Below are 9,176 nucleotides of genomic sequence, written 5' to 3' on the forward strand. Positions count from 1 at the left end.
AGACGGACTCGAGCTCATGTTTGCGTCCAGTTCGCTTCTACGGTGTGTTGAGCTCACGTAAGTCTTCCTGTTACTGAATAATAATCACTCATCATAACACGACATCCTCCAATTCAATACAGTATCATGTTAGTGGTGGAGGTATGTTAACACATTTACGAGGAATGTTGATTGTTGAAGGGAGGACAGAAATATCACGTTAGGCTAATAACGTCGACCACGGGTGGACAAAATCTAGGTCCAAGACAACACATGGGGTCGACTCCTTTCCGTAATCTGGTCCACCGCGCATTTACCATTTACAATTTCAAGAATAATATTTGTTGCATTATTGTAGCTGTTTCCCACCCAAATGGTTAATTAAAACGTATTTAATCTCTTCATTGATTATATTCAGTTTTTATAAACTAGGACAAGCAGTTCAGAGAATTAATTCGTTTTTTATTGTAATGATTAATACCCCAAACTGAATATGAATGACATGCCCCATCTAACCGAATCGATTTGTTTTAATAAATGACGCACCAACATTTTCCCACCCTTGATGTACATGTGACTTCTTAGGTCCCCGAATAGGTTGACTGTGATGGGACAAAATGCAATAGATTATGCATGGAGGTGGCGATGAGCTTCCCATGTACCATATGAAGCAGAGCTGCTACTTTGATCATGAAATGTTCTCTGGATCTTGTGTGTTTCATTACATTAAAGATGACCAAGACTTGTTTAAGATATGTTTCATTGTTGGATGGGTGATTGTTTCTGTTCAAGATACCCCAGAAAGAGAGACAGCGTCTGATCTATGCTCACACAGGACGTGATCCAGGTCCGATTGGCAACTGCACAGAGTCATCTTAAAACCTGTGCGTCCGAGCGTTTTCTTGGTGGCTAGAGGCCTGTTTGTGTGCTGGATACATCCTCGGTCTGTCTTTCATCAGCACGTGCACGCCGTTAAAAATTAATTTCATTAAAGGGTCTATTTGCAGCCCCCCTCCCTCCCCAGCTTGTTTAAAAGCCCTCATAGTGCATGATTAGCGTGCCGTTCCCCAACCTGGCAGCGAGTGGCGCGTAGGTCGGCAGGTCACGCAAATGAAAGAGAACAACTTCATTGTGAGATGACTGGCCCATAAATCATCGGCCCTTTTCTATAAATCACGGCAGATGGCAGGGAGTGAGGCGAGGCTCATGGGAGCTGCGTGCGGCCCCGGTGCATGATGGGAGAAACCATTGGCGAGGCTGGCAGAGGCGCAGGGTCACTTCCAGTATGCGGATAGGAAGAAGTGAAGTGAAGAGGCCCAAACACTTCCGTACCCCCTGTCGCCGCCACTTGCCCCGGGCCGAGCTGATGAGATGCAGACCCCGCAGGTTCTCGCACCGTGCCCGTTTAAGAGGCCCCAACTGTCTGCTTAATATGGAGACAACTTCATTGACTGTCGTCCCCGAGCTACACTGACACCTGTCTGCTTGACACGCTGCGTCCACCTGGGAGGACAGACGCCTTCATTATTCATTACCGTGGCTCCGATGCTGTGGAGCTAAGTTCCGTTCCAACATCCACTCCTATCTTCACGCCATCTGATCCATGTTGTCTGACTTGACTTTATCACTCCTGCTTTGTTTACCTTTGAGGCCGACTACACACACTGATGTTTTCTTTGTAAACAACCCCACCTTTATCTTACATGTATTTTTTTCCCATTCTAGAAGTTTTCAAACTTGTCTCAGACTGTCTTTAAATACTATATATGAAAGTCCCTGTAAAGTGCAAAGAAACGTTCTTGAGAGTGTTGTAAGCCAGGGGCCCCCAACCTTTTTTGCCCCACGGACCGGTTTATGTCAGACAATATTTTCAGGGACCGGCATTTAAGGTGTGGCGGAAATAATACAACAAAATAATATGGTATCAGCTGCATGAAAACTGTGGCGTTTTCGAAATATAATCATAAACACAAGGACCGTCTAATCTGGCCGCAACACTCCGATCGCTATGGCAATGTTTAATGCCTTCAAAATACGATACAACGCAAATTCAAAGTGCATGAAAATGACGACTCACCACGGCACCGAGCTTGATTTTCTGCAACCAGACGGTCCCATCTCGGGGTAATAGGAGACAATGACACCTCAAGTGTGTGGTTTATGTCCAGTCTACTTCGTAATTTTGTTTTCGTCGCCGTTGCTGCAGAAACCCCCCGCCTCACACAGGTAGGATGTCGGAAATAGCAAAAGTGCTATTGTGGCGATCTCAGAGTATTCAGACATAACTTTAATCCAGTTGTCTCGAACGTACTTTTAAGGCCGCCGTCATTTGCGATCTCCAGCAGTTTTTTTTACTCATTTTGCTCTGGCGTTTTGTTTTGAAGTAATCGGTCACGTGAAATGCCCGGCGGACCGGTACCGGTCCGTGGACCGGCGGTTGGGGACCCCTGTTGTAAGCAACCAGACCAAACCGATTGCTGTCAGGCTACTGAATAGACGCACCTGAAAACCTGGACTCACCCCCACTCACCCATTTTAAATTGCACAGTCACCTTATGCAGCATATATGCATTTGCATATATGCTTATTTCTTATATTTTATATTTTATATTGCATTGTGTACTGTGGACAGTTTATTTTTTTAAATTTATTTTGTGCATGCAAATCATGTTTTTCTACTTTCTTCCCTCCGAATTTTGCTGCTGTAAATTGCGAATTTCTCCATTGTGAGACAAACAAAGGTTTTCTGATCTTATCTTAAATGTGAGTGATTTGAAAAATTGGCACATATGTAAAATGAGGCTTCAAAATCATGAAAAGTCATGGCATTGTCTCCGCTCCCAAATGCTGCGGGAGCGGAGTGTAGAATATATCCCACCCGGTCGTCGCGGTGAGAGGTGCTCGCTTACGAGCCAACAGACCTCCCAAGGCTCCTCTTGGCAGGCTCGTCCACGGTGTCACCTGCTCACTTGGGAATTTAAGTTAACAACAACTACCTTTTTTCCCCCCCTTTACTGTTGGAAAGAGAAGACAGTCTCCATCAATTGAGGTGAAGGACTAACTCGATTCGGTGTGCTCATCTCATGGTGCAAGCGAAGCGGCTCTTCCTCCTCAAACGAAAACACGATTCGCAACACGCTCTAAACATCGTTGTGGGAAAAAAAATCCGTGAGTAGTCTGTGCAACTTAACTCGCCGCTCCTTCACATCTCCGAAGCCTTACTTACAGTTTCTCCATCTTATAGCCGTCATTCACGGTGTGGAGAAGATTGTGGGGGGCCAAGGACAGCGGGAGATGTCCAAGGTGGACTGGCCTCTGTCACCCGCCTCCCCCCATGAGCCATGTCTCAGCTGCCATCAATGCAAATGATGGTTTGATAATTTAATAAGTCAGTCGGCGTGATCTGTCCTTTTTCTTCCAATTTTCATCAGGCGAGGGTTGCGTTCCATCATCAGAAAATAAACACCATCCATCATCCTTGTCATGATTAGCCTCTGACAGGCCGAGCTGTGCTGAGCATAAATATTCTGTAATGTGGCAACCAGGGCGCCTCGCATGGTTCTGCTCATTTTGTTGGACCAGCCAAGAGAAACGTCAGTTGAAGTCTTACATCAGAGGAGCAGGCGGCATTGACTGACTCTTAAGTCCAAACACAAGAAGTCTGTGAGGGGTCTGAAACACCCCCACTCAACCCCCATTCACACCGCCCCTAATTGCTAAGCTCCACACAGAGAACGGAATGTCTGTGAGTGCCAAAGAGGAGGAAGAAGAATCCAACTTTGAGAAACATCAGCCTTGCATCAGGTGCTGAATATTTGATGCCCCTGTGATCTCCGCGTTTGTGTCGCAAAGCTGAAAAAGTGTTTCAACAAGCCTCTAAACATGATTTATATTACTCACTGCTATTGACTGAGGGAATTTGGTGATCGAGGCTTGTCCAATCTTAGTTTTAGGAACCAGAATAGGCACAGGTCAGTTTTTATTGGGTTGCCAATTGAGTAAAATGCTCTAAGCTGTTTTATTGATCATCGAGCAAGCACACAATGCCTTGGCATAGGGTTTGTTGTCAATCAATTCATGCCCATTATGTCCCTTTTCAATAATGTATATATTCATGTTATGGCAATATATAATGTATTTTATCACGTTTGGGTCCTGAGCTGAAAAGGGTTTGAAAAAAAAAAGTGGGTGTGTATTTTCTAGCAGTAATTAAGCATCTTAAATTGTATGAAAAGTGTAATTTGGCAGTCGCTCTCATCAGAACCCAGCACCCGTCGGTCCCAGCACACCTTTGCCGTTTTAAAACCTCCAGAAGGTGGACTGGCTGATAAGGATGAGAGTTCACAGCCGTGGAAGGTTTTAATGAGGACCTCCATCCTCTGAGCCCCGAGAGGAGAGACCTGAAGGTGGTAAGAGGGAAGGTGGCGGCGCCGACCTCCCTCAGCTGCAGCCTGAAATGCAGACAAGTTGTCCCCAGAAAACATGCGGCTCCGAGTCGGCACCGCACCCAGAGTGTGAAGAGCCACAATTTTGGTGTTGACGTTTTGGATGCACACACCATTTGGTGTCGAATCCATGCTACCGTCCAACCCCAGTGTCACCATGCTTGACCTTAGCCTCACATCTTGCCTGGTGATTCTTCGCAAGTGTCTTTCCTCAGCTTGTTACCATTCTAATTTGTACTGATATTAAACAGCAGATGGGTACAGTAAGCGCTGTTAAAGTCACCGGCTTGAGTTGTTTTTTTTTTTTTTGCATTAGTGTGCCTCTAGGAGTTGAAACCTCGCCGTTCGGTTGTTTTCGCCGTGATGAGCCGCTAATACGACAAAGTTGGCCAAACATATGGCCTGCTTTTGTAAAGCAGATGTTATTTTGCATCGCGACACATCATGAATATGCAAGCGGTCTTAGCTGGTGACACCGGGGTGCCAGCACTCGCCACGCAGCGCTCCATTCCTCCTCATCCGAGTTCAAAAGTGCTGCTGTTTGGTAAACTTTCTTAGTTGTCAGGTTCAGATGCTAGAAGTTAAACATGTTCCTAATACCGGAGGCTGCGGGTCCATAAAGAGCCATCCGGGTGTTTTTATCCCTTCAGGCTTATCTGCACCGACCCCGGTTTCCGAGGATGAACATTATTCCGAGGTCCTTCGTTAATATTGAGTAGGCGCTGACATGGGGAGGTGGCCCTCTTGCAATGAGAGCGGCTTCAATAATGCATGTGTCCCTCAGGGGCCACCATGCAAAGAGTGCAAGGTGATTTAGATAATCTCTGACAGACGTCGTTTAGCCACTCGCTCTGATTTATCAGACACCGACCCGCATACGAGCATCTGCCTCACATTTTGCTTTCTGATCAATAATTGGAGGAACTTAGATCCAGAACTGCTTTCTGATCCGCTCATCATGCGATCAAGTGAGATGGATCAGTAACTGAACCCGTGAGGTCATTTCCATATTGCTCTAATAGAAACGAATGAGGCGTCCGTGTGTGCCGAAAACTATCCATCATCCGCGCTGACACGGGTGGCTGGAGCGCACTGCTGCCATCCAGCATTGTTAGCCCAACGCGTTTGTAATGTGGTCATGATTGCGAGCCGGGTGACACGTGATGGTGTTGTCCATCCTTTGAGTGGGCAGAGAATCTCCTTTCATGTCGCAGTGGCTCTACTGGCTTTGCTGGCACTGCCCCACTTCAGCCAATGTGAGATCAATGGAAGATGAGAAACTTGGAAGAAAGAAAAAAACTGTCCCCAGTGCCTCATTTCCATAACCACCTCGAAATGAATGTTCTCAACTGCAAAGAAACTCAGTAGTGCCCAGACTGAAAGATGAACAATCCTAATTTTACACCTTCATGCCCACTGCCTAATTATGATGCACATTCTATTCACTCTTCTTTCGTCGCACAAAATGAAATGTGGATCGTGTAATATGAACAAAATGCTTCTGCTTGCCACTGAACTGGAACACGTAAGAGGGAGCACATGACTTCTTTTTTCGCCACCCTTTGCTGGTTGCCTGTGCACTTCCGAGTTCGTTATATCCATTGTTATAAGACACTGGTGAGGCCGGTCATGATGCATGGAATGGAGACAGTGGCACCGGAAGAGTAGGCGCGACCAGGTTAGATAGGATCAGAAATGATCTGATCAGAGGGACAGCCAAGGTTAGAAATTTGGGGGACAATGTTAGAGAGAGCAGACACCGATGTTTTGGGCACAACGATAGGAGCGGTACTACGTATATTGGTCGAAAGTTGATGAGGACGGAGATGCGAGGCAAGAGACCGAGAGGGAGACCGAGAGAAGAATTCAAAATACGGACTCACTGTAGATGGAAACGGATGACGCGCTGTGGCGACTCCTAATGGGACAAGCCAAAAGCAATAGAAAAATATTTCATTTGTCTTGAACCCTTTCATGCACCCTATAATCCGATAACATGATAAGATGGCCACTGTAGTAACCGCTGTCCCTGAAAGGGTTAAATCACTACGTGGTCTCCAGACCTACACCACTGTTTGGCACCTCAAGTCAGCTGCGCAGCTGCTCCTGCAGGTCCAGAAGTCTGAGTGGAAGCTGAGAAGAGATGGACTATGCAATGATATCCAAGTGCACTTTAGACGAGCACCCTCACTATTCATTTGTAAAACCCATTGTAACAGTTCCTAAACTACAAATGATCTGTGTTCATGGTTTCAATACGGTTATTTTTAAAGTGCTCTTTAAATCAAATTGAGTCAAGTTATCTGGATCTCCAGTGGCCTTGTGTTGTACCTCTCTCCTCAAGAAATCTATCTCATAGAAATAGTAAGGTTGTGTGTGTTTGTGTGTGCTCTTCATGAAGAGGATCAGTGGAGAACCGAGAGACGGGAGAGAATTGAAGCAGGCTGCCTCTCTCTGCCCACCGTGAGTTTGCGCTTGCCAAAAATTCTGATTGAAATTCTTTTAATACAACTCATCTCGTCAAAACTCACTTTTGTCAGCTAATGAATTATTCGGGTCAGATGAGTCGCGGCGCGGGCCTTCAGGAGCAGGTTGAATGTTGGAATAACAATAATTGGAATTTCCTGAACGTTCCGAGAGATGGGAAAGTGTTGATGAAGCTTTTAGATCAGGCAGCGGTGAGTTTTTTTTAACAAGTAAGTTCGGTCATCGATAAACGGCAGCACCATTAGTGAGATCTTAGTGCGTCGCCACCTCTGCTTGGACTTGCGCCTGCGGCTATTTTCCCTCCCACTTCCCATCTCAAAAAGAAGAAGGAAGTTGAGATCAAACGTGTCCTCGGCTGAGTTCCCTGACAGACTCCAATCATTTGTTCCTGCTGCGAGCGCTGAGCGCCGCCTCCCCGCAAGTGCTCAGCCGCTTTGTTGTGTGCGTTTGAGCACGCCGTCCTCTGGGCCGCGCTGTCACTGCTCATATTCAAGTACAGCCCGGCTAACTGCTCCCCCCCCACCGCTCCCTCGGTTAGCATCCTTTTTCATCACTTTCCCAACCACAATTGACATGTTGTCCGCCTCTTGCTGGGGAGGTAGGATGAGGTCAAAAGAAATTGTTTCAAAGCCTTCTTGGAAAATGTTGTGCGCACACGCAGCAAGGAAGCTGTGAGGAAGGAGAGGGCCAATGTTATTTCTGGACACTCAGCGGAACCTCCGCATTCCAGATCATGGCAGGGAGGCAGTCCGGTGTTTTCGGCCCTCTTCCAGGGTGCTGTGCCTTCTCTGTTGGCCACAGCTATACTTTATTGTAACCAGGTTGGGGGATTGACTTTTCCACACCACTTGCTCGTGGGAAACAGCTCTGATTTCATGAGTATGAATGTGTTTAAAAAAAAAAAAAAAAAAAAAAAAAAGTGTGGGAAACAGCTCTGATTTCATGAGTAAGAATGTGTTTAAAAAAAAAAAGAAAAAAAAAGAAAGAAACCCTAACAAGTGTCAACAATGGAAGCAATGAACGCTTTTTCATACTTTAACTGCACGTTCTAAATATGACTTCTGATTTACTATCATTTCGAATCTAAATCCTAACGACTATGAAGCAACCTTGCCTAGACATTTTGGTGGACATTTTTATGGATGGAAAGCAACATGAGCGACTGCTACTGATGAAAATAAGAACCGTAAATAATTTGCAAGTTGGATTCGAAACCACAACTCAAATGAAAAACGTGTAGCATGCACCTAAACCACGATGGGCTATCTAGTGGAACTAAAGCAACTGCACTCCTGCTTTTATGTTGTATATATCACCCTATCTGTATTTACATCTCTAATTCATATACAGTAATCCCTCGTTTATCGCGGTTAATGGGGACCAAAACCACCCGCGCTAAACAAAAATCCGCGAAGTAGCAACCAATTAACATAATTTATTTTTTTATTTTTTTAAAGTCCGCAAACGGTCCACGAGAAGCTGCGAAAGTCAGCAAAACAACAGCGAGTCACATAGAGCAACATATACAGTACTGTACTCCATGTATATGAAAAAATATTTTTATTTATTTATTTTTATGAATATGTTTGAAAAAATCCGCGATGCACTGAAGCTGCGATAAACAAACCGCGAAATAGCGAGGGATCACTGTATTCAAATAAAAAGTCTTGGCACAAGCTCATTGGCCACAATGAAGAAGCATTTTATTTGAACAAAGACTAAGAGCAGCAATTGAACACATTGCTGTTGCAAAGTGGAGACGGAGGATTTAACAAAGCATGTCCAGGACTGGAGTGGGCAAGTGAATGATCGCTATGATCATGTGTGTTAATTCTCTAATCTAATGTGTTGAACCAACACCCTCCTTGTTTTTTGCCGCCTTTCTAAATAACGTTGTGTATGTCTTTGGGATTTTAGTCCAGAAGAACATTTGTGAGGTCAGAGATCACTGATGATGGCTCACGATCTGCGTTCTGTTTCACTGGTTTGAGATCAGAGATCTTGAGTTGTTCCACACCAAACTCATCCAATCATGTGGAGCTCGCTTTATGCACTGGGGTTGCATCGGCTGTAAACGAAACAAACTGCTCCCGTAAAGAATTCTCCAGAATTAAGATTAAGGGGAATCCTAGGGCAAGAGAGGTTGATTATAATTTGTCTCGAGGCTTTTGGCTGTGGCTTTTGTTGTCAGAACATCTGCATGAAGGATGACACCAGAAGAGTTTGTTACCATTGTGTTTTTTTTTTTTTTTTTTTTTTTTTTTT

The sequence above is a fragment of the Hippocampus comes genome, unplaced genomic scaffold (assembly GCF_001891065.2).
Source record: "Hippocampus comes isolate QL1 unplaced genomic scaffold, H_comes_QL1_v1.1 scaffold174, whole genome shotgun sequence".
Lineage (NCBI taxonomy): Eukaryota > Metazoa > Chordata > Actinopteri > Syngnathiformes > Syngnathidae > Hippocampus > Hippocampus comes.